Raw genomic sequence first — 25,001 nt, 5'->3', positions numbered from 1 at the left:
AATCTAAATGTAATCAAGACTGTAGAGCCAAATTACATTATGATAAAAACAAACAGGAAAAGTTAATTGATGTAACAGAGAATGAAACAGATACAAGGAGAATGGAAATGCTCTGCAAGACATCTATATTAATTTTTTGTGGCTGGTGTAACAATTTACAAAAAACTTAGTGGTTTAAAGTAATACAAATTTCCTGCCTTAGGGTTCTCTAAGTTAGAGGTCCGATGTCTATGAGCTATGGTCAAAATACTGGCGGTGGTACATTCACTCCGGAGGCTCTACTGGAGAATCCACTTCCTTCTCTTTTTCCGCTGACAGAAATCCCCAAATTCCTTGTTTTGTGGCCCTTTTGCTCCATCTTCAATGCCAGAAATACTATGTTTCTCTGACCACCCTTCTGAATCACATTTTCCTCTGAATCTCCTCTCTTCCTGGTCTCACAGTTTGAAGTACACTCGTGGTTACATCGTACACACCTGGATAACCAAGGAAACTTCTCCACTTGAGGTCCTTAACCACAGCTGCAAAATCTCCTTTTCGCTATAAAGTAACATATGCACAGGTTCTGGGGATTAGGATATGGACATCTTTGGGGACTACTGTTCTGCCTACCTCAACAAACGACTCATTTTCTTTAATGAATCAGTGCAATTAAAAAAAGCTGAGAGTAGAGATGACTGTTCTAAGTTTAGGTATAATTAAGAGACATAACAAAATACTCTGTATGGTCCTTTTAAATACTAATTCAAATTTTACACGGTAATTTTACCAGACACGATGATTGCATTTTGCGTTGTGGGCAAACGAGAAAATATCCCTATATTTTAGAGATCTATCATTCCATAGTTAATATATGATATGCCTTTCCAGGTAATGCCTACGTGTGTGCATATACACACACATGCACACGCACACACTCGTTTAAAAAAAAGAATGGATTTAAGTGTGGTTATTACCTAGGATAGTAATTATGGATAACTTCCTCCCTAGTTTTACTTATCTATACTTTATGACTAGCCTAGAGTGAGAATGTGTAACTGTAATGATGAAGACTCGTGATGAAAATGAGAAACCACCAACAGCATAGGTTTATATATTCCAAGACTCAGAAAAAGAGAAGCTAACATGTATTATGTAGTTTGTGCCAGACAATATATCAGAAGTTTTGTATACTTTTTTTAAGTTTATTTCTTTAATTTGAGAGAGAGAGAGAGCGCGTGCGTGAATCCCAAGCAGGCTCTGGTCTGTCAGCACAGAGCTGGACTCCGGGATCCAACAGACCATGAGATCAGGACCTGAGTCAAAACTGAAAGTCTGAACTGAATGAGCCACCCAGGTGACCTGGAAGCTTTGTATATATTTCCTATGACCATTATGGCAGTCCCACGAACCTTACACCATAATCCCCATAAGGTAAGTTCCTCAGCATCCTACTTTCAGCAAATAATCACTTTGGATTTAAATCCCTATCTCTCTGGTTTTGAATCCAATTATTTTTTGAAATGCTGTGCTAGGGGCGCCTGGGTGGCTCAGTCGGTTAAGTGGCCGACTTCGGCTCAGGTCATGATCTCGCGGTCCGTGAGTTCAAGCCCCGCGTCGGGCTCTGTGCTGACAGCTCAGAGCCTGGAGCCTGTTTCGGATTCTGTGTCTCCCTCTCTCTGACCCTCCCCCGTTCATGCTCTGTCTCTCTCTGTCTCAAAAATGAATAAACGTTAAAAAAAAAAAAAAAGAAATGCTGTGCTAACACAACTGCTTCATCCCCGCACCTAGAACAAACAGGCTTATGCACAAGCTGAACAGAAAGAGCTCCATTCACTTGTACAAGCTACGTGTTGATGTAGAGAGCTATCACTTCATTTTGAACCCAGCTTGCACTATGGTTCTCCATAAGCTTGAACAAACTTGCCATCACTAAAATGTTTTTAATGTTTATTGACTTTTAAGAGAGAGAGAGAGAGAGAGAGAGAGAACACGCAAGTGGGGGGAGGGACAAAGAGAGAGGGAGACACAGAATCCTAAGCAGGCTCCAGGCTCTGACCTGTCAGCATAGAGCCTGGAGCAGGGCTCGAACTCAGGAACCATGAGATCATGACCTGAGTCTAAGTTGGACACTGACTGGGCCACCGAGGTGCCCCTGCCATCCGCTTAGAAATAAGTTATCATTTAAATGACATTGCCAAATTTGCTCCCACTCTTCTGAAGCAGCTTCACTTCTGGGATTATTTGCAATTCCCTCAGGCCTACTGGAACTCTGTGGCTGTACTGCACACACTCACAGAGAGATGGGCTGGAAAACAGTCTCTTCCCCTCCAGGCATGACACCTGATTCCCCAAAGTTCATTCACTGCTCCACCACTCTTCTTTGATGCAGAGCATCTGGGTGACATCTCATTTGTTGTCATGACGCTCAACAAAAAAAGTGGGGCCTATTTTACACAATCATAACAGGAAAAGTGAATAGTGCATGACAGAAGTACTAATTACAGACAGAAAGCAGATTGCTTTATTTTGTGTTGCTTTGTTTTCAACGTTTTATCATTTTCTTTTCATTTTTATTTAAATTCCCGTTTGTTAACACAGAGAGTAACATTAGTTTCAAGTACAGAATTTACTGATTCATCACTTACATGCAACACCCAGGGCTCATCACAAGTGCCCTCCTTAATACCCATCACCCAGTTAACCTATCTCCCCACCCACCTTCCCTCCGGCAACCCTCAGTTTGTTCGCTATAGTTAAGAGTCTATTTTTGGTTTGCCTCTCTTCCTCCTTTCCCAGGATCATTTGTTTCTTAAATTCCACATATGGGTGAAATCATATGGTATATTTGTCTTTCTGTGTCTGTCTTACTTCGCTTAGCATAATACACTCTAGCTTCATCCATGTCATTGCAAATGGCAAGATTTCATTCTTTTTAATGGCTGAGTAACATTCCACCATCCCCCCCACCCCCACCCACCCACACATACACCACATCTTCCTTATTCATTCATCAGTCAAGGGGCATCTGGGCTCTTTCCATAATTTGACTCATGTTGATAATGCTGCTATAAACACTAGGGTGCATATATCCTTTCAAATCAGTATTTGGATAAATACCTAAGTAGTACAATTGCTGGACTGTAGGATAGTTCCATTTTCAACTTTCAGGAATTTCCATTCTGTTTTCCATTTTGTTTTACCATTGGAAATCATTGGTTTACTTCCATTCTGTTTTACCATTTTGCATTCCCACCAAGAGTATAAGAGAGTTCCCCTTTTCTTCATCCTCACCAACACCTGTTGTTTCCTGTGTTGTTCATTTTAGCCATTCTGACTGGTGTAAGGTGGTATCTCACTGTAGTTTTGATTTGTATTTCCCTGATGATGAGTGATGTTGAGTATTTTTCATGTTTCTGTTAGTCATTGTATGTCTTCTTTGGAAAAATGTCTATTTATGTCTTCTTCCCATTTTTTAACTGGATTATTTGTTTTCTAGGCATCGAGTTTTATGTAGCTGGTCACCCTACAAAAGCAGTACCCATCCCAACTTTCTGTGACACTGTCCTTCCAAATATCAAAACCTTTATTCAACCAGATCTGTCAAAATAAAGGCAAGGGCTGGTTAGTGGACAACAAACATTAAGCTGTCTCCACTAAAAACTAAAACTTAATAGGAGTTGTGTCCTCTGATTTAAGGATTTATTAGAGAATTTCTATAATCAGTCCTCATGCCTTAGAATAAATTCTTACCATTTGAAATCCAAATTCTGTCTTTAAATTAATATATAATTGATATGAAACATATTAGTTTCAAGTATACAAAAGAATGATTTGATAATCATACATACTGTGAAATAATCACAATACATCCAGTTAACATCCATCACCATACAGTTACAATTTTTTTCTCGTGATAGGAACTTTTAAGATCTACTCTTTGCAACTTCCAAATATACAATACAGTATTGTTAAATTCTTAGTGAGCCTGATGTCTCTCACACTAATTATACAACAAAAGGAGATCATTTCCTTAGGAACAAATGTGTTTATACACACCCAGATTTCTAACCTATTACACGACTCTTGAACTACACAGGTTTGAACTGCACAGGTTCGCTTATACGTGGATTTTTTTTTTTTTACAGTACAGTTACTGTAAATGTATTTTCTCTTCCTTGTGAATTTTTAAATAACATTTTATTTTCCCTAGCTTTATTGTAAGATATAGTATATAATACACATCGCATTCAAAACATGTGTTAATATGTGTCAAAATACTGCGTTATCAGTAAGGCTTCCTGCAATAAAGTTTTGGGGGAGTCAAGTTACATGAGGATTTTTGACTCTGCAGGGCGTCAGTGCCCCTAACACCCACGTTGTTCAAGGATCAACTACAGTCTCTATGCGTTTTCATTTCTTTATTTTTGACATATTTCCTGAATCTACCTAACTCTTTTGCAGCCCTTTTACCAGGATGTGTCTCATCATTTCTTTAAGGTAGCTCCCTCCTACCAGGCCACCTGCTTCTGATCTTACCCTTCTTCAAATCACCTTCCACAGTAAAACAGAGTGGTTTCTCCAAAAAAGGAGATATGCCCAATAGCTTTCCATTAAACAGGAGATACAATCCTAGGTATTTAGCATGACATATATGATTCTTATGATTTTAGTCTTGCCCAATTTTCTTTTTTTTTAATATTTATTTTGAGAGAGCAGGATAGCATGTACATACACATGCATGCAAGCAGGGGAGGGGTGCAGAGAGAGGGACAGAGAGAAAGAGAATCCCAAGCAGGCTTCTTGCTCTAAGCCCAATGCAGGGCCTGAACCCACAACAAGGGAGATCATGACCTGAGCCGAAATCAAGAGTCAGATGCTTAAGACACCCAGGCACTCCAAGGCTTGCCAAATTTTTAATTTCACCTGTGCTCTGCATGAAATTATCCAAATCCACTTGTATTCCCCCCGCCCAAAAATAAGTTCAAATCTCAGAAATACTTTGCTTCCACACATACTTCTATAGCCCATAGACATAAAAAACAAACAAACAAACAAAAAAAAACTCCTGCTTAGCAGCAGCACCCTTAGACTCTCTTTAGACACTATACTGTTTGTTTTCTGAAACAGACTCTTTTTTTTTTCTTTTTAATGCTATTTATTTTTGAGAGACAGAGACAGAGCATAAGCAGGGGAGGGGCAGAGAGAAAGGGAGACACAGAACTCTAAGCAGGCTCCAAGCTCTGAGCTGTCAGCACAGAACCTGACGTGGGGCTCCAATTCATGAGCCCTGAGATCATGACCTTAGCCAAAGTCCAACGCTTAACCAACTGACCCACCCAGGTGCCGCAAGAAACACATTGTCTTAATGACTCTATGATTCTCATCCCACCTTTGGTCTTCTACTATGCCTTCATTCTCCCACCAAATGTTCTGCCTTATCCCCAAGTTCTGTCCAGGTTAAAGCCTTGATCTAGGTAAAAGAGACCCCCCGAAAAGAAAACTGTATTTCCTCTTTTGAGAATCACCAGACCTTTCCACCACCATTGACAGCTAGCGGAACTCCTACAACACATTAATTATCAACCCAGATATCATCTTCTCTGAGAAGGTTTCCTTATATCTCCCATGAAGCAACACCCTTGGCTCTCTCTGCTTCTACAGCACTATTGGCATATTTTTATAATCTCAGGTATGTGTTTTCTTATCTGCCCTTGCTAGACTGTGAACACCTAGAGGTCATAGGCACTCTTTTATATATAATTTCTAGTGCAGGGACTGGAATATCCCGGCTGCTTTCTAAATATCTTTTTAAATTTACTTTACAAAAAATCAGGCAATCTTCTATTCACTCTCCTATTCATTTTCCTCACCTCAGGTTCTGTTTTACTAGTGCCTTTGGTCCCTACATGAAGAACTAGATTCGAATGACAAGATATATTAAATAAATCTGTGTAGAATCTCAGAGCAAGGCAGGAATTGGTCAACATTTGTTTTTTATAAAAGATGGTGAAAAGATGATTTTATTAATGACCAAAAAAAAAAAAATTGTATTAACATAAATGAAGTTTCTCCTCCCCCATCTCATGTGAAAGAAACTGTCCCAAACATAATCCTACCACTATGAAAATATGAGAAGCATTACATGGAACCACATGCAGCTAACTCAATCCTAGTAATCCACAGCCCTCAACTGATGCATTACAGTATTTACACTTGCTCTTGTTATTAGAACGGATGAGCACTGCCTCCTTAAAATGTATACACTGGTAATGTGGAAAACAAATTTGACACAATCAGTCAGCAATTTTTAAAATTGCTCGACTCTAGTTGAAGAATGTTTTTAACCTGTGGGTATCCATAAATCAGAGCCTGATACTTTACAAAAAGGAAAACACTCAGGAAAAGCATATGTAGGAGAACACACTACGGAAGCTGGAAGTTTTAAGGGGCTACAAAGAACATTTTCACCACTTGGTTTCTAGTCATTCTATATTCAAAACAGAGCAGCGCATGAGTAGTAACTCATACTCTGCCAAGTATAGGCTTCACTTAGAATTCAAACAATGGTGAAATTTAATGAAATAAACAAGACCTCTAAATTCCCAAGGGCCAAGCCAATAGGCTACATTGTTAAAGTTCCCAGAGATTAAACGGTCTCTCCTTTTTACTCACCGATGTGCTTTTTCCCCACTCTAAGCAAAATCATGTTATCTAACTCAGAGACTCTTGGCAAATAGGTGCTATATACACCCAAAGTGACAAAAATGGGTTTTGATCTCCTGATGCAACAGGCCAAGTGCAAGTGTGCTCTGGAAGCAAAGTGGTCCCAACTGTCAGAATCACCTGTACTGAAGTTGTAGAGGTGGAACAGACCCAGACAAATGGAAGCTTCTCTTTTCACAGAAACTCCTGATATAATTATATCCTAAATGATTAAAATCCTACAAAATCCTAGGAATCCACCTAAATCCTGTTAGAATAAATGAATTCAGGAGTTTTAGGACACACAAGAAAACAAAGAAAGATCACTTGTATTTCTATACACTAACATTGAACGATCCCTCCCACCAAAAAAATACAGAAAACAATCCCATTTAAAGTCACATCAGAAACATAAAATACCATAAATTTAGCCAAGAAAAAGAACTGCACTCCAAAAACTAGAAGACGTTAATGAAAAATAAATTGAAGAAGACACAAATAAGCAGAAAAACAATCTGTGTTGATGGATCAGACAAGTTGATATTGTTTCTAATCTATACTCCCTAAATCCATGTACTAATTCAATGAAAACCCTATCAAAATTCTAATGCCACTTTTGCAGACATAGATACATATCCTTAAATTCATACAACCACAAAAGCCTTCCAAGTAGCCAAAGCAATCTTGAGAAGGGAATACAAAGCTAGAAGCACCACACACTTCCTGATTTCAAAATACATTATAAATCTATGGTGATAAAACAAGTATGATACTAGCATAAAAACGGACACAAAGGCCAACAGAATCAAGAACCCAGAAATAAGCCTTCATTTATAGAGTCAACTTATATTTGACAACAGCGATTTTGGGGAAAATGGACAATCACATGCAAAAGACTAAAACTGGAACCCTATCTTTTACCACAACAGAAACAACAGAAAACCCTCAAAATGAATTAAAATCTTAAACAAACTTGAAACTGTGAAACTCTTAGAAGAAAACATAGGGGGAAAGCTCCTTGAATTAGTATTAACAATGAGTTTTTGGATATGACATCAAAAACACAAGAAACAAAAACAAAAATAAATAAGGAGGACCACATGACAAACAACTTAAGGAACGGGAGAAAACATGTGCAAATCATATATATGATAGAAGCTTCATATCTAAAATACACAAAGAACTTATAAAAATCAATAGTAAAAAAAATAAAACAAATAATCTCAATAAAAATGAGCAGATAACTTGAAAAGATATTTTTCAAAGAAGATATCCAATGGTCAACAAATACACGCAAAGACGCGCAACATCACTAATCATGCAAATGCAAATACAACAACAAGAATGCTATTTTTTTAAATGTTTGTTTCTGAGAGAGAGAGAGAGAGAGAGAGAGAGAGAGAGAGCGTGTGAGCAGGGGAAGGTCAGAGACAGAGGGAAACACAGAACCTGAAGCAGGCTCCAGGCTCTGAGCTGTCAGCACAGAGCCCTAAATGGGGCCTGAGCTCACAAGCCAAGAAATCACGACCTGTGCCTAAGTTGGACACTTAACCCACTGAGCCACCCAAGAGCCCCAAGAATGGCTCTTCACAAAAGTGCAACAGATAAGAAATGTTGGCAAGAATGTGGAAAAAAGAAACCCCTATATATTGTTGATGGGAATGTAAACTGGTACAGTTACTATGGAAAACAACATGGAAGTTTCTCAAAAAATTAAAAGCAGAATTACCATAATATCCAGCAACCCCATCGTGGGGTATATATCCAAAGGAAGGAAAAGCACTATCTTAAAGATAGAGTGCACTCCCACGTAATCCCATGCTTATTGCAGCATTATTAACAATTGCCAGGGCATGTAAACAACCTAAATGTCCATCAGTGGATGAACAGATAAAGAAAGTGTGTGTGTGTGTGCGCGCGCATGTGTGTGTGTGTATTCTAATATTCAGTCATTAAAAAAGAAGGAAATCTTCCCATTTATAACAACATGGATGGACTGTTAGAACATTATAAGTCAGATAAAATGAGTCAGATAAAAATAAATACTGGATGATCTCACTTATGTGTGGAATCTAAAAAATATCAAACTTGGGGGCACCTGGGTGGCTCAGTCGGTTGAGAATCTGACTTCGGCTCAGGTCATGATCTCGTGGTTGAGTTTGAGCCCCGCATCGGGCTCTGTGCTGACAGCTCGGAGCCTGGAGCCTGCTTTGGATTCTGTGTCTCCCTCTCTCTCTCTGCCTGTCCCTGTCACGTGCTCGCTCTCTTTCTCTCTCTCTCTCTCAAAAATAAACATTATTATTTTTTTTTAATATCAAACTCAGGGAGGGTAAACTCATGGTTACTAGAGCTTGGGAAACAGAGGAAATGTGAAGATGTTGATCAAATGGTACAAACTTCCAGCTACAAGATAAATAAGTTCTAAGGATACAAGGTACAGTATATGGACAATTTAGAAAAATATTTTGGGAATTTCTTACAAAATGAAACATACTTTTACCATAAAATTTTTTGTGTGTGATTGAATTTAAAAGAAAAAAGTCTGGGGCGCCTGGGTGGCTCAGCTGGTTAAGTGTCTGACTTAGACTCAGGTCATGATCTCGTGGTTTGTGGGTTCGAGCCCCGTGTCGGGTTCTGTGCTGACAACTAGAAGCCTAGAGCCTGCTGTGGATTCTGTCTCCCTCTCTCTCTGACCCTTCCCCATTCAGGCACGCTCTCTCTCTCTCTCTCTCTCTCTCTCTCCCCGTCTCTAAAATAAACAAACGTTAAAAAAATAATGAAATAACTAAAAAGACTATATTATTTACATTTAAAAAAAATTTTTTTAACGTTTATTTATTTTTGAGACAGAGCATGAATGGGGGAGGGTCAGAGAGAAGGAGACACAGAATCTGAAACAGGCTCTAGGCTCCGAGCTGTCAGCACAGAGCCTGATGCGGGGCTTGAACTCACGGACTGCTAGATCATGACCTGAGCCGAAGTCAGCCCCTTAACCGACCGAGCCACCCAGGTGCCCTATATTATTTACATCTTAACAATGCACATTAAGATTAGGTTATTCCACAACAAAATAACAATTTCTGTGTAATTCATCAGAGGAGAGAAATTTCTCTCTGTTCTAGAAGTCCTTTTTGAAAACTGGTAACCTGACTGAATGTTGCATAACAACGTTACTTTTAAATAGACTACTTTTGAAAGAAGAACCATTACAGATATAAATGTTATCTATTTGATATGTATTTTCAGGCAGATTGATATTATTATAGTAATTACTCAGTTAATATTTTCAAGTAGTTAGTTGAATTTAACTGTTTCTGATAATAGTTGAATGCCTTTAGCAAATATACTTCCCAAGAAAAACAACTAGAAAACAGCTACCAAGGAAACTAGGATTTCAGAGGTCAGAATTCAGGGAAAGAATAAAAGCTCACTGAAGTGAGCCTGGCATAGAAGTGAACTACACTCTTCCCTGAAGGCATGTTGCAAAATCCTAAACTACATAAGGCAGAGAGGCCAGAAAACCAAGCAGGAAAAATAAGCTAGAAGGATAAGAATGTGAGGTAAACTTTCATCAGCCTTGGAGGGTTGGATAACCCAAAGTTAAAACCTCAGGGCTACTAATCAACCAGGATCTCCAGGGCAATAATTCCAGAGAGAAAGAAAGTGCATTAAATACAATATATTGTGTTGCTGAGGCATTTACTGATTTATAAGCAGCTTTGTGGCCAAAAGGCTCAGAAGGTAAGCAGAATACTGACTAAGGACAGAACTTTGGGAAGTTTCACAGAGCAGGGTTAACAAAAATTAGAAATTAGAGCCTGCCAACAGAGAGGGACTTTGGCATACATCCCAGACTTCTACATAGGACTTTGGAAGCTGCACTTTAGGAATAAGAAGAGACCTGAATATGGATCTAACCTAACAAAACACTCAAACCTACCTTTGCATAAATGTAATACCGAACTGAATCAAAGTAATTTGCCCCTACTTTAGCTACAAGTCAGAAAGCAATTACAATTCCTTTCTGGTAAGAGATAACATTTTCTTGTGTTTATAATGGTCTCTTAAAGTATCATAAAAAATGTCTGGTATCCAGTTGAAGATTACCAGTTATATCACATTAAAAAAACAAATGGCTGAAAACCAATGGGGGAAAAAAACAGAAAAAGATTCGAAGGTGACCCGGGTGTTAGTATCTTACACAGATGTCAAAATAACTGTGACCAATATATTCTTAAAAGATGAAAAGTTGAAATTTAACCAGAGAACTGAGTCTATTTTAAAACATTACATGGAAATAAAAAAAAAAAAAACCTAAAATATATTATACCTAAAATTAACACTTGTTCAATAGGAGCTAAGACAAAGTAGAAAAGATGAAATGACAGGCAATATAAGTAAATAAAAAATATTCAGGGGCACACTGAATTCAGTGGCTCAGTCAGTTAAGTATCTCAGGTCACAATCTCACAGTTTGTGAGTTTGAGCTCCATCTTGGGCTTGTACTGAATTCCTGCTTGGAATTCTCTTTCCCTCTCTGTCTGTCCCTCTTCTGGGCACTCGCTTGCTCTCTTTCTCTCTCTCAAAATAAATAAGCATTTTAAAAATTATTCAGATTTATACATGGACAGCTATAAATGAGGGAAAGTATATAATGTAGCTAGAAATGTGGGATAAAATGTTTTTAATTAATTACTTAATTGAGAGAGAGAGAGAGAGAGAGAGAGGGAGAATGCTGAGGAGGGCAGACAGAGAGGGAGGGTGAGAAAGAGAGAATCCCAAGCAGTCTCCACACCCCAGCACAGAGCCCGACACAGGGCTCAAACTCATCAACTATGAGATCATGACCTGTGCCAAAATCAAGAATCAGACACTCAATTGACTAAGCCACCCAGGCATCCTGATAATAAAAATGTTTAATTGGAGATCTGGGGAGAGAGGAAGAAATATTTGGAGATAATGATTAACATTTTTTTAATGATTAAAAAATGGAAGGCACATACATGAATCTCCCTAGAAACAAAGGAGGATAAATGTAAAGAAAACCACACCCAGGCACAACACAGTAAAACCTTTAAAAATCAAATATCAAGAGAGAATCTTAAAAACAGCCAGAAAAAACTTCTACTGACAAAGAAGCAACAATAAGACTGATAGTTCTTTTTCAACAGAAACAATGGAAACCAGAAGACAGTTAAAGCACGCTTTTAAAATGTTAAGAGAAAATAAATGTCAACCTAGAATTCTGTAGTATTCCTCAAAATTAGTGAAACAAAGATGTTTGTAGGTAAAAAAAAAATAGAATATGTGACTAACAGAGCAATACTAAAAAAATAATTAAAGGAAAATTTATAGGCAGCAAGAAAAGAATTTCAGATAAAATTTAAAAAACTGCAGGAAGTAATAAACATGAATTAGAAAGCATATCCTTGGGAATGCAAGCTGGTGCAGCCACTCTGGAAAACAATAAGGTGGTTCCTCAAAAAGCTAAAAACAGAACTACCCTACGACCCAGCAATTGCACTGCTAGGCATTTATCCACGGGATACAGGTGTGCTGTTTCAAAGGGACACATGCACCCCCATGTTTATAGCAGCACTATCAACGATAGCCAAAGTATGGAAAGAGCCCAAATGTCCATCGATGGATGAATGGATAAAGAAGATGTGGTATATAAATACAATGGAGTATTACTCGGCAATCGAAAAGAATGAAATCTTGCCATTTGCAACTACATGGATGGAACTGGAGGGTATTATGCTAAGTGAAATTAATCAGTCAGAGAAAGACAAAAATCCTATTACTTCACTCATATGAGGACTTTAAGAAACAAAACAGATGAACATAAGGGAAGGGAAACAAAAATAATATAAAAACAGGGAGGGGGACAAAACAGAAGAGTCTCATAAATATGGAGAACAAACCGAGGGTTACAGGAGGGGAGGTGGGAGGGGGGACGGGCTAAATGGGTAAGGGGCACTAAGGAATCTACTCCTGAAATCATTGTTGCACTATATACTAACTAATGTGGATGTAAATTTTAAAAAATAAAAAAATTTAAAAAAAAGAAAAAAAAAAGCATATCCTTATCTAAAATGATGGGGGCACCTGGGTGACTCAAATGGTTAAGCATCTGACTTGATTTTGGCTCAGGTCACGATCTCATAGTTGTGAGATAGAGCCCTGTGCTGGGCATCATGCTGGTGAGGAGCCTGCTTAAGATTCTCTGTCTCTCTTGCTCTGCACCTCCCCCACATGCATGTGAGCTCTATGTCTCTCTGAATGAATGAATTAATGAATGAATGATGATAATGGGGATACTGGTTTGGGGAGTTTAAAATGTAGAATTACAATAATCCATGTCAACAACTGCAAAAGACAGCGTGTTAAAAGGACAAAGAATGGTATATTGCACAAGTGGTAAAAGTACAAAGTTATGTCAGATTTATTAAACCAAGAATTCATATTATAAACTCCTGGGTAATCACAACAGAGGAGTAGAAGAATATTTACTTAAAAAGCTAATAAAGGGCAATGATGAACACCAACAACTCAAACCCTGTACTGACAAAGTTAAGAAAGAGAAAAAGAACACAGGGCATTAAGGCATACATGGAGGAACTGTAAGATGGCAGGCTTAAACCCAAATATAAGAGAATTTTATTCATTAAAGTCTAAAGATTTCCAGTTACTTGGCAGTCCCTGCTAATGCTGAAAACAAAATATTATATGAACTGGTAATTACACTCAGAGTCATAGAGCCCACAGAAATGCATGCGTCCTCACATCAAACGACATGCACAAGAAGCTATATAACAGCATTGTTTGTAAGAGCTGAAAACTGGAAACAATCCAAATATCCATCAACATTGAAAGAAATAGACTGTGCGACACAATTTATCCAATGAATTACTATAAAGCCAATGAAATGAAGAAACCACTGTCAGAAGAATCACACAGCTGAATTTTGTAAAATTCTATGTAAAAAAAAAAAAGACATTAAAGAGTATATAATGCATGATCACATTTAGTTCAAAAACAGTCAAAACTAATATACAGTATTTAAAAGCAGGGTAATGGTTAATCTGAGGAGGATGGAGAGGCGTTAAGTGGAAAAGGTACCAGAGATTTTCTAGCGTGCTGTGAATGTTCTCTTTTTCCATCTGGGTAATGGTCATGTGGGATCCCTTTATGAAATCCATTTGAGCCATATATGTATGATTTGTGTTGTTTTCTGAATGATGTCATACTTGAACAAACAAATTCACTTTTAATGTGAATAGGTAATAAGAGGCTCTTGATATAAAGTAAATCTTAATATGCAGGATTTAGCAGTTAATTAAAATAAATTTAACATTTAGACCCACAATGGAACTTTTTTTTAAATTTTGTTTTTTAATGTTTATTTTTGAGAGAAACAGAAAGACAGAGAACAAGCAGGGAAGAAGCAGAGACAGACACAGAATCTGTAGCAGACTCCAGGCTCCAAGCTAAAAGCACAGAGCCTGATGCCGGCCTTGAACTCAAAAACTGCGAGATCATGACCTGAGCCAAATCGGACGCTTAACCGACTGAGCCACCCAGGCTTCCCAGACCCATATGTGAACTTATTTCTAAGAGGTTACTTTCTTGGGGTGCCTGGGTGGCTCGGTTGGTTGAGCGTCTGGCTTCAGCTCAGATCATGATCTCATGGTTTGTGAGTTCGAGCCCTGCATTGGACTCTGTGCTGACAGCTCAGATCCTGGAGCCTGTCTTGGATTCTGTGTCTCCCTTTCTCTCTGCTCCTCCCCCGCTCATGCCCTGTCTCTCTCTGTCAAAAATAAATAAACATTAAAAAAATTTATTATTTTCTTGCTTGTCATCAAAACAATAAAAATATTAGCAAAGGCTAGTTTTCCAGTATGGATGTTTTCCTGCAAAAGGGATTGGGAAATAACTTTATTTTCATCTACTCCTTTGGCAAATACTTTCTCTTCCATGTGAAACTTTAGGGACCTCAATGAATACAAAAAATGTAAATGAAATAGTAACACTCCAGTTTATGTGACATAGGCATGAGAGAAAAAATGTGCTTCCAGGTTAATTTTCCATTCCAGACTATTTTCATATCTTTTCAAGCATCTCCTCCAAGGATGATATATCATGTCTAGGAAATTATAACCAAAATGCTGAGCAAATTTCATGTTAGTTGTTCTCGACTTAGAAAATCGTACCAGAGGTATCCAAAAATTATAAAATTCAAAATTTATTTTCTATATTTTAAATAAACTTTACTAGGACAAATCTATCATGTCTTCCTGCCAATAATATCTGAGAATAAGAAACAAAGCAAAAAATATGGGGGAAGAGCTCACATGTCAAAAGAACAATTGAGAGCATTCTTCATGAACTGCTTGGTTACATTTCATCTCAGACTTTGGGGGCTGGTGTACATTTAAGTTCAAGACTAGGGCTTGGACGACTACTTGATGGCAGTCTGCAAGGCCTCTTGAGATGGATCAGAAGATGCCAGGCTGCACTTCCAATGCACCATCTTTCACAGCAGATATTAAGTCCACGACAACCTAGGGAAACATTAAGGCACTAGCTCCAGAGTTGGTACAGAGAAAAGGGGCATGCTCCATCTCTTAATAATATCCTCTCCAAGGCTCAAGGTCAGTTTTTAACACTTGCTGAGTATTAAACTGCAGCTACATCTGCTACCAAATCCCCAAAATTATATGATGCATCTCTTTATAGAGAAAAAGTGCTGGCGATTTGTAGAAGACATGTGCTGACCGGAAACCTGAAATCTTTGAAATTGACTGGAAACTACTGCCACCTGATCCCTGAGATCTGGAAACAGGTATTTATGAGAACCTGAGGGTTCCTTTAGAAAAGAGGTTCTGTTACACGCAGAAAACCATATGTTCTCACATCCTACACTTCTACCCTACCATAGTTTTTACATTTCATACAGAGAGTTACAATCTCATTTTCAGTGAATCAACTGCACCACATTGGTTGAGGGCCCATTCTTTACTGCCTTCCTGTTGTTGTGTCATTCGAGGAGCTCACAACTTTGTGGAAGTTATAAAAGAGTACAAGGATTGAAACATTATAATATCAATATAGTATAATCAATCTAGAACCAAATGCCAGACAATATGCACCAAGGAAATCTTGGTTAGGGTGAATTCTAGGCAGGATAAAGAACATACCTGAAGACAGAAATAAAAACAAAACAAATCAAAACAAAATCAGTTGTAATTAGAGATAGTGACAGAAGAAGTTATATGCTTGGGAAAGAAATTGTAAAATGTAAAGAAAGCATTAAGATGCAAGTAATGGTACAATAAGCTAGGATGCCAGAATAAGCATTATGGACTCACTTATTCGGACAAATCCAGCAAAGTGTTAAAAAGAGTAAAAAGGAATGAAAGGAGCCCAAAATGGATGAGACAGCTAAAATATCTGTGGAGTTGACTCCAATATGTGGTCTCGAATACCTTTTCTAAGTATTAAGGGGGCACCTGGGTGGCTCAGTCACTTAAGTGTCCCAGGTCAGCTCAGGTCATGATCTCCCAGTTTGTGAGTTCAAACCCCACATGGGGCTCTGTACTGACAGTTCAGAGCCAGGAGCCTACTTCAGATTCTGTCTCTCTCTCTCTCTCTCTCTCTCTCTCTCTCTCTCTGCCCCTATACCACTCATGCTCTGTCTCTCAAAAATAAACAACCATTGGGGCACCTGGGTGGCTCAGTCGGTTAAGCATCTGACTTCGGCTCAGGTCATGGTCTCAGGGTCCGTGAGTTCGAGCCCCACATGGGGCTCTGTGCTGACAGCTTGGAGCCTGGAGCCTGCTTCAGATTCTCCCCTGTTCATGCTCTGTCTCTGTCTCAAAAATAAACATTAAAAAAAATTTAAAAATAAACATAAAAAAAAAGTCTAAATGAGTGTTCAGCCAATCTTTTATAGTGCTCTTTACTTGACAGAGTTGAAAGACTATACCATAGGAATTAAGATACCTGGGTTTTAATATGATCCAATAATTCCACTACTGGATATTTACCCAAAGAAAACAAAAACACCAATTTAAAGCAGCACTGTTTACAATATTACAATATTTACATTATTCCAGTAGCTAAGATATGGAAGAAATCCAAATATCCATCATTACACACACACACATACATATACAATGCAGTATTAAGCAGCCCCCAAAAAGGTTAAGATCTTGCCATTTGTGACAACATGGATGGACCCAAATGGTCTAATGCTAAGTGTAAACAGAGCAAACCAAATATCATATAATCTCACTCACATATGGAATCTAAAAAAATACAAATGAATAAACAAAAAGCAGGATCAGACCCATAAATACAGAGAACAAATTGACGGTTGTCAGATGGGAGAGGTGTGGGGGGGATGGACACATGCGTAAAGGGTAGTGGGAGCTACAGGATTCCACTTATGGAAGGAATAAGTAATGGGAATAAAAGGCACAGCATAGGGCATATATTCAGTGGTATTATGATAGCATTGTATGGTGACAGATTGGTAGTGACACTCATGGTCAACAGAGCCTAACATACAGAAAAATTGTATGTTGTACACCTGAAACTAATGTAACATTGTGGGTCAACTATACTCCAAAAAATTAAAAAACATATAATATGCACATAAATAAATTATTTTATTTCTAATGTATATTCTGATACAATTGCTAAATATTGAAAAAAAAAAGTTGATAAAGTAAACAAAAAAACCCGACTTTTGTCCCTGGAGGAATACAGTTTGGGTTGCTGGCCAAATCTGTGCTCATGAATGGCTTCTGAGACCCTAAATAAACACTTTTGGGGAGAGATGCCTGGGTGGCTCATTTGGTTAAGCATCAGACTTGGGCTCAGGTCATGGTCTCACAGTTTGTGAGTTCGAGCCCACATCAGGCTCTGTACTGACAGCTCAGAGCCTGGAGCCTGCTTCTGACTCGGTGTCTCCCTCACTCTCCTCCCCTGCTCGTGCTTTGTCTCTCTGTCTCTCTCTCTCTCTGTCTCTCAAAAATAAATAAACATTAAACATATTTAAGAAAAAAAGTTACCTGGATTTTAAACTTTGGTCTGTCAGTAACCGGTTCTGTCACCTCAGAAAAGTCCATCTTGGTGGCTCACAATTTCTCCACAGATAAAATAGGAGATTGGGGTATTCAGATTCATTTACGCATAACTAAACTAAACTAAACTAAACTAAAATATTTACCATTGAATTATGTTTTCAGAATCACCAGGGATTTGCAATTTGTGCTTTTCTGGTTTTGGTATTCAGAGCGATAATGATCCCTTGTTTTTCTTTATAATCAGAGACTTAAGGATGCTTGCTGCTTTCAACCTCGACTTTTAAATACTTCACTTCACAGATGTTAATAAATACTTATTTCTTTCAAAACACATTATTTTGTCCTGATCACTCTGCCGGTTGTGTTTTATTCTAGATTTCATTGGGTAGAATAACTTTACATTTTTACTATCAGCATTAACATTCAATCATGAGTTATCATTAAACTCGTGATATTATACCAGTAAATCCATTTAACGCATAAAGGCATTTACAAAAGACACGCTTAGCATGGATTATACTGGCACTCTACAATTAGGATTCATTCTCTTCTAGAAAATTGTAACTATGAGAATAGTGCATGAAGTTGGAAAAAGAATTTAAATTATGGTTTTTAATTTTAAAATCACGATATGCATACACACACGTGTATCTAAAAGATATTTTTTGCTACTCCACATCTGGTAGTAATCTGAGTCACAACTTCCTCTTGCTTGAGTTTGGCACTAACTGCTTTCTTAAAATGTTAAGCATAAGCTCTATGAATAGGTTCCAAAGTCAAACAGCAAATCCAGTTAGATAAATTAACTAAAGGGTAAACAGATTACGGAGATTAAAGTCAATCTCATGGCATTCAGTTAGTTATAATAAAAATTAAAAAATCATATATTTTATATATACTGATTTTTTAGAAGAAAACAATAATAAACAGCCATAAATCTGGTTCAGGTTTTCCTGAAATATCAGGAATAACTATTTCATTTTTTCCAAAAACATAAATATGCAGTCCGTCTAATGATATATCACAACACTGGTGTTTCTTCTGTTACATGTAAGTTGATAGAATTTTTAAGTTTCCTTCTTTGAAACATGGGAAGCAAAGTTACATCAAGCTGAACATACATTTCACTTGTACTAACTGAACTCTAAGTAAGAAATGAGTGAGAAAAAATATCAATTTTAATAGTTAAAACAACTTTTCACTAGTTGCATAAGCTTAGGCACGAGACAGGAGGCAGAATTTGCTAATTCTCAGGGCATCTGGGTGGCTCAGTAGGTTAAGCGTCTGACTTTAGCTCAGGTCACAATCTCACAGCTCATGAGTTCGAGCCCCACACTGGGCTCTGTGCTGACAGCTTGGAGCCTGGAGCCTGCTTCAGATTCAGATTTCTCAGGTGACTCTTCATCCCACTGTGCATCTTGACATGAATATCTCACTGGTTTTAACATAACAGTTTAATCTCAGCGGATGAAAGTACAACATGTACAACAGGTTTACAACATGTCCCCATACAGTAGCCAAATGACTTCAACATATTTTTGACCAAAAGAAACCAAAACACCAATCTGTCCCCATGGTAAAGACATTACAGGCTTTGTTGGAGTTATTAAAAGTCCTTATATCTCTTACATACTGCTCGCCCAAGGAATTTTCAATGGTAAACCTGCTAACATGCTACTTTGTTTTTGTCTATCAGACTCCTTTTAGAATAAAATTTGTTCTATTGTGTAACTCTGCTAGAATGTGTTCTTCAGTTAGACATCCACGTATTTGTATTGACACTTTATATAGCAATGTAAGCACACACCGCTGTGTTGATTTCCCTCCCCCACCCCATGCTGTGGTGCAGTCCCACAAAACCAAAATAATCTTCTTGCGGACTTTGTACACAATACATGCAGATGTGAAGACACAAATTCTCCAAAGTATGGGTATCAGACTTTCTACTCCACTCAGCTGGAGGAACACAAAATGTAGAACAGATTCTGAAGCCAAGACCAGATTGCATGCAAGTTCCCAGACTGTGCATGACACAGGACACCTCACATACACAGAGAATTAAAGCACTTGTCTACCTCCTGCATTTAGTCCTCTGGGAGGCTTCTAATTTTTTATTCAATGTTTATTTATTTTTGAAAGACAGACAGAGTGGGAGCGGAGGGGAGGGGGGGTGGCAAAGAGAGGGAGACACAGAATCAGACCAGGCTCCAGGCTCTGAGCTATCAGTACAGAGCTTGACGTGGGTCTCAAACTCACAAACTGTGAGATCATGACCTGAGCCAACATCAGATGGATAACCGACTGAGCCACCCAGGGAGCCTCTCTGGGAGGCTTCTAGGAAACCACCAGATCCTGCTGGGCATTGGGGAGCTCTGATGAACAAAATTTCTGACACATCATGTGGTTTGGAGAGAATAGATTCTACACTTCTATCTGTAAGAGAGACCTAACACTCACCCCTCCCCTAGCCTTTGCTTCTATTAACTATTTGAAAATTAACCAGTTGGAAATCAAGACTCTTGTAAATAAGTCATGAGTTAAAGGGAAAATCAAAACAAATTGCAGATCACTTGAAGTTAATACAAATGTATTTTCTTTAAAACATAAGAGCACTTTGTTCTATGTATCTATTAAGAACTTGGAAATTACTCAGCAATTACAGGAAGTGGGTACCTCTGGAGACAAGCTTCTAGAACAGAGTTCAAAAGCGAGGATTTTTATAGTCCTGAATCTGGAACATTCTAACCCCTCTTGAACTTTAAAAGAATTCTGGAACAAAGTTTCTCTCTAGAGAAGCAGCTGATCAAAAGAGCTTTGGATTTAGGCATACCAGGACAGCTGATGGAAAAGACAAAGTGTACTACAGAAGCAATTAGGTCTATGCATAATGAATGGTGATCTCCAATCAAGACAAGAAAAATAAATTTTACATGAAAATATACAGCATATATTTTATAATATGCATATCATATATCACAATGTATAAGTTTTACGTTAATATTTTACTATTAATATGGCTGAAACATTAACATGTGAGATTGTATTTAAATAGAGTCATCTCACATTTAGCTAAGTTGAAGCCATAAAAAACCTAGGGCTTTACACATAATTTTTACCTTGCCAACACAATGATATTTTGGTTGAGGGAGAAGGGTATAACATTTTTTATTTAGCAATATGTTTCTGGATCTTTTTTAACTTTTAAGTAATGAGATATGTGAAATGTGGGCCTGCATTTGTATTACTATAGCAGGTCTTACAAATATGAATGGTGGGCCTGTTTTTCTTATGCTAGTTTTCAATCAAAATCTATTCAGTGAAAGAAAAAAAAAATACGTGTGTTTTTGTAACACTCACAGGTCATATTTTAACTGAAGAACATTTCTTAACCATCAACTCTACTTATTACCAGAAGAGAACTCAGGATATAAAGCCAGTAACAGACACAAGAAAGGAGAAAGCAGAAATCAGTAGTTGGTCTTTATTTTTACTTAAATTACTATCTTTTGAGGTTGTTCATTTTGATGGGCTTTCTCCTATACTTGTGAATGCAGGAGGGATGAATTTAAAGACTTATTTCTTCAAAAGAAAATTTATGTGAATGAAACCCAGTATTGGCAAATGGGCTTTACTCAATACAGATTTCTAAAAGGAGATATTAATGTTATCTCATTTCTAAAATGAGATATTAATGTTATATTAATGTATTACTGATAAAAGCAATTTCAGTTCTACAAATAGTTTTTAAAGGAGTAGTTATGATAATTGCAGGGTGACTGTACGTTAACCATAATATTGATAAGTATTTAGTAAGCTGAAGGCACACTAAAAACTTCACACTATTCCCTATGAAAAAGTGTGTTGTAGGAACCCCACATAAAGTCATAGAAATAGCCATCCTCTTTGAAATCAGAACAGGTCCACATGCCGGAAGCACAATGCCCCAGGCATACAGATTACAGCTTGCTTGCTTTCCTTTCTTTCTTTTCTTTTATTTTCTTCTTTCCTTCTTTCTTTCTTTCCTTCTTCCTCCCTTTCTGCCTTCCTTCCTTCCTTCCGTTTTCACTTTTCTTTTCTTTTATTCTTTTATTTTAAAGAGAGAACACATGCATACTCGCAAGCAGGGGAAAGGCAAGTGGGCCCCTCATGATGTCAGTGCAGGACCTCACATGGGGTTTGATCCCAACCCTGGGATCATGACCTGAGCGGAAATCAAGAGTCAGATGTCCAACCGACTGAACAACGCTGGCACTGCCCCCCTTTTTTTGAGATTACAGCTTTTCTAAGACACATGTGGAAATAATATCTGCCCCACAAATTGTTTGACTGACATTTCTTACGACATCAGAAATTTCCTATACCAAGAATGTCAGTATACCAACACCCATGTCCACCAAAAAAAACCTTCAAAAGGTAGAGTGATCAAACAAATATTATATATATTCAATGATACCAATCCTAGAAATTTCAACTAAACTCAGCCTGAGTAGAATTCAACTATTAATGGATATTATGAAAAAAGCCATTTGGGGTTTCCTTCATCATCACCTATTTCAGAGGTAATAATGTGGCTCAGAAGGAAGTGACAAGAAGAATATCAAACGTCAGTTCAGAAATTTGCCTAATCACAGATTCCTTGGTGGAACATAAACATTACTTTATGTTTCTAGTCACTAGGGATTGACAAAGTTTTTAATAACTACTTCAAAAATAATACTTTTTTGCCTTTAAAATGTTTTGGGCAGGGCACCTGGGTGGCTTAGTCGGTTAAACACCTGAATCTTGGTTTTGGCTCAGGTCATGATCTCATGGTTTCATGAGTTCGAGCCCCATGTAAGGCTCAGCACTGGCAGCTCAGAGCCTGCTTGGGATTCTTTCTCTCTCTCCCTCTCTCTCTCTCTCTCTCTTTCTCTGCCTCTCCCACACTCATGCTATCTCTGTTTCTCTCAAGATAAATAAACTTTAAAAAATAATAATAAAATAAAATAAATCCAATACAACGTTTTAGACAAACTGGAAGCTGGTACAGCTCCACTGTCGAACTGGGCACCTCCAAAGTGGCATAAGTTCAAGAGAGCACAGCACGCCTGGTACACCTAAACAATAACTTTCTGTTTGTGTGTTTACAGAAAGTCTCTGCAGGAGCTCCTTGCTTAAAAGCAGTTGGGAAGATAGATAACGGATGCTTGCTTTGGGAGAGACGACTTTCCAGCAATACATTTACATGAAGTTTCACAAAATGAATGTGATCACTGTACAATTACACATTGTCAATGGAAAGCACTACATGAGAAAAGCCACTCACAGGCACACATCTCAAATTTGAAACAGTGAAAAGTCACCTGAAGTCCAATGTAAACATCCATACTTCTGGAAAAGCTGATTCAATTTGATTACATTTTTAAAGTCTGGAAAGTGTTCTCTTCTGCAACAGTTTCCTAGAATCTGGCAAGAAAAGACTGTTGTGCTTATGTAAACGTGTATGCAGGTAACCCTGTCAGCAGTAGCTTCCTTCTTCTACTCCTGTAAATCTCTGGTAGTGTCTTTAATCTTGGTATATTTAAATATTTTTTTAATGTTCAATTTTGAGAGAGAGAGAGTTTGTGTGGGTGTGTGTGTGCGCGCGCGCGTGCGTATGAGCAGGGGAGGAGCAGAGAGAGAGGGAGACCCACAATCTGAAGCAGGTTCCAGGCTCCGAGCTGTCAGCACAGGGCCCGATGCGGGGCTCAAACCCATGAACCGCAAGATTAATGACTTGAGCCAAAACCAAGATTCAGATGCTCAACCGACTGAGCCACCCAGGCGGCCTTAATCTTGGTATATTTTAATTAAAGGAGTAACAGATGGCTACAGTTTTATGTATGTCATTGCCGCTGGCTATAACATTGTTTTCTTTGAAAAAAAAAACAAGATAGATACTTGCATACTTAGGATAAAAAGAAACAAATGTTTAAACACAAAACAAAAGCAACATGGATTTAAATCTATTTTTTGATGTAACAAATAAAATGGACAAGTATCACAGGCAAGTGATAGCTCAGGCCACCCTCATGATTGCCCCTAAGAATAGATGCAGCTGCACAGTGAAAAGGCTCTGTGGCTGTTAGATTAATAGCATTGCCACAGATAACATGTCGAACCCAGGAAAAGAATGAAAGCAGGAGGACAGCACAGTGAATCCCATGAGCCAAACTGTAAGAGAAAAATGTAGAGGGGCACCCGGGTGGCTCAGTCAGTTGAGCGTCTGACTTCAGCTCAGGTTATGATTTCATGGTTCATGAGTTTAAGCCCTGCTCCAGGCTCTGTGCTGACAGCTCAGAGCCTGGAGCCTACCTCAGATTCTGTGCCTCCCAGTCTCTCTGCCCCTCCCCTGCTTGCGCTCAGTCTCTGTCTCACAAAAAGAGAGAGAGAGAAATACAAAGAATTGTAGAATTTGTTCAAAAATAAGTGGAAATGATAGAAAAACAAACCATAGTACACTGAGAAAATGCAGTATAGTTCAAAGGAAATGCCTTGATGGGGTGTGAAACCCGTGTGTACACTTGTGTCTATGTCTGGGTGTGTGTTTATGGACATGGTATGTATCTGCCTGTCAAGCATGTGTTTTCTGCAAATTTTCTACCCTACTATCAAACATGTAATGGGAATATGTGGCTATGCTGCTTTTGGTAATCAGTCTTAACATTTAAGCATGTATTTTTGTAGTTATTCTTTGTGCCAACAAGCTACCTGGAAATAAATTTCTTTCAAGATCTATTTACAAAGAAAATATAACCTTTTTATTTCACAGTATCTGCTGATAATTTCTCTTTTATAGCTGATATGATTACACAGGCTTTCTACAAACATCTAGGACACTTTTTTTTTCCCTTCAATTTCTTCCATTTCTATTTAAAAAACAGACTGAACTGTAAGTATAGTATTCAGGGTTTTCTTTTTTAAGGCTGGAAATTTCTCAGAATGGACATGGATATTCTTCAATTACAGTGCATGCAATTTATGTGCACAGGCAGGCGCGTGCACACACACACACACACACATGCGCACACACACACCAAGACCTAACTCAATGCATTTTCAAAATCAACCTGAAGGAAGAAAGAGAAATGGAATGTGTGGTTATGCAATTTGGAAGACAGGAACTAGGTTGGAGCTACATCACACGAAGGCAATGGGAAAGGTACTCTGGAAAGCGTCGAGAATGGCCAAATTGCTGGACATACT

At 38.1% G+C, this 25,001-nt stretch overlaps 2 long non-coding RNA genes across 2 annotated transcripts in view; one reads left to right on the top strand and one right to left on the bottom strand.

Moving 5' to 3' along the window:
- The window catches only part of LOC128314974 (uncharacterized), an 87,272-nt gene that overhangs the window by 6,376 nt on the left and 55,895 nt on the right, over positions 1-25,001 (top strand). Inside the window, exon 2 of the long non-coding RNA XR_008297353.1 lies at positions 15,424-15,529. This is a non-coding gene — a long non-coding RNA (uncharacterized LOC128314974). The remainder of the gene's footprint in view (positions 1-15,423; positions 15,530-25,001) is intronic.
- Positions 1-25,001, bottom strand: part of LOC128314975 (uncharacterized) — a 105,304-nt gene that overhangs the window by 25,222 nt on the left and 55,081 nt on the right. The gene's annotated exons all lie outside the window — the stretch shown is intronic.

Source organism: Acinonyx jubatus, chromosome A1 (assembly GCF_027475565.1).
Source record: "Acinonyx jubatus isolate Ajub_Pintada_27869175 chromosome A1, VMU_Ajub_asm_v1.0, whole genome shotgun sequence".
NCBI classification, from domain to species: domain Eukaryota; kingdom Metazoa; phylum Chordata; class Mammalia; order Carnivora; family Felidae; genus Acinonyx; species Acinonyx jubatus.
This window is presented reverse-complemented; position numbering and strand designations above follow the sequence as displayed.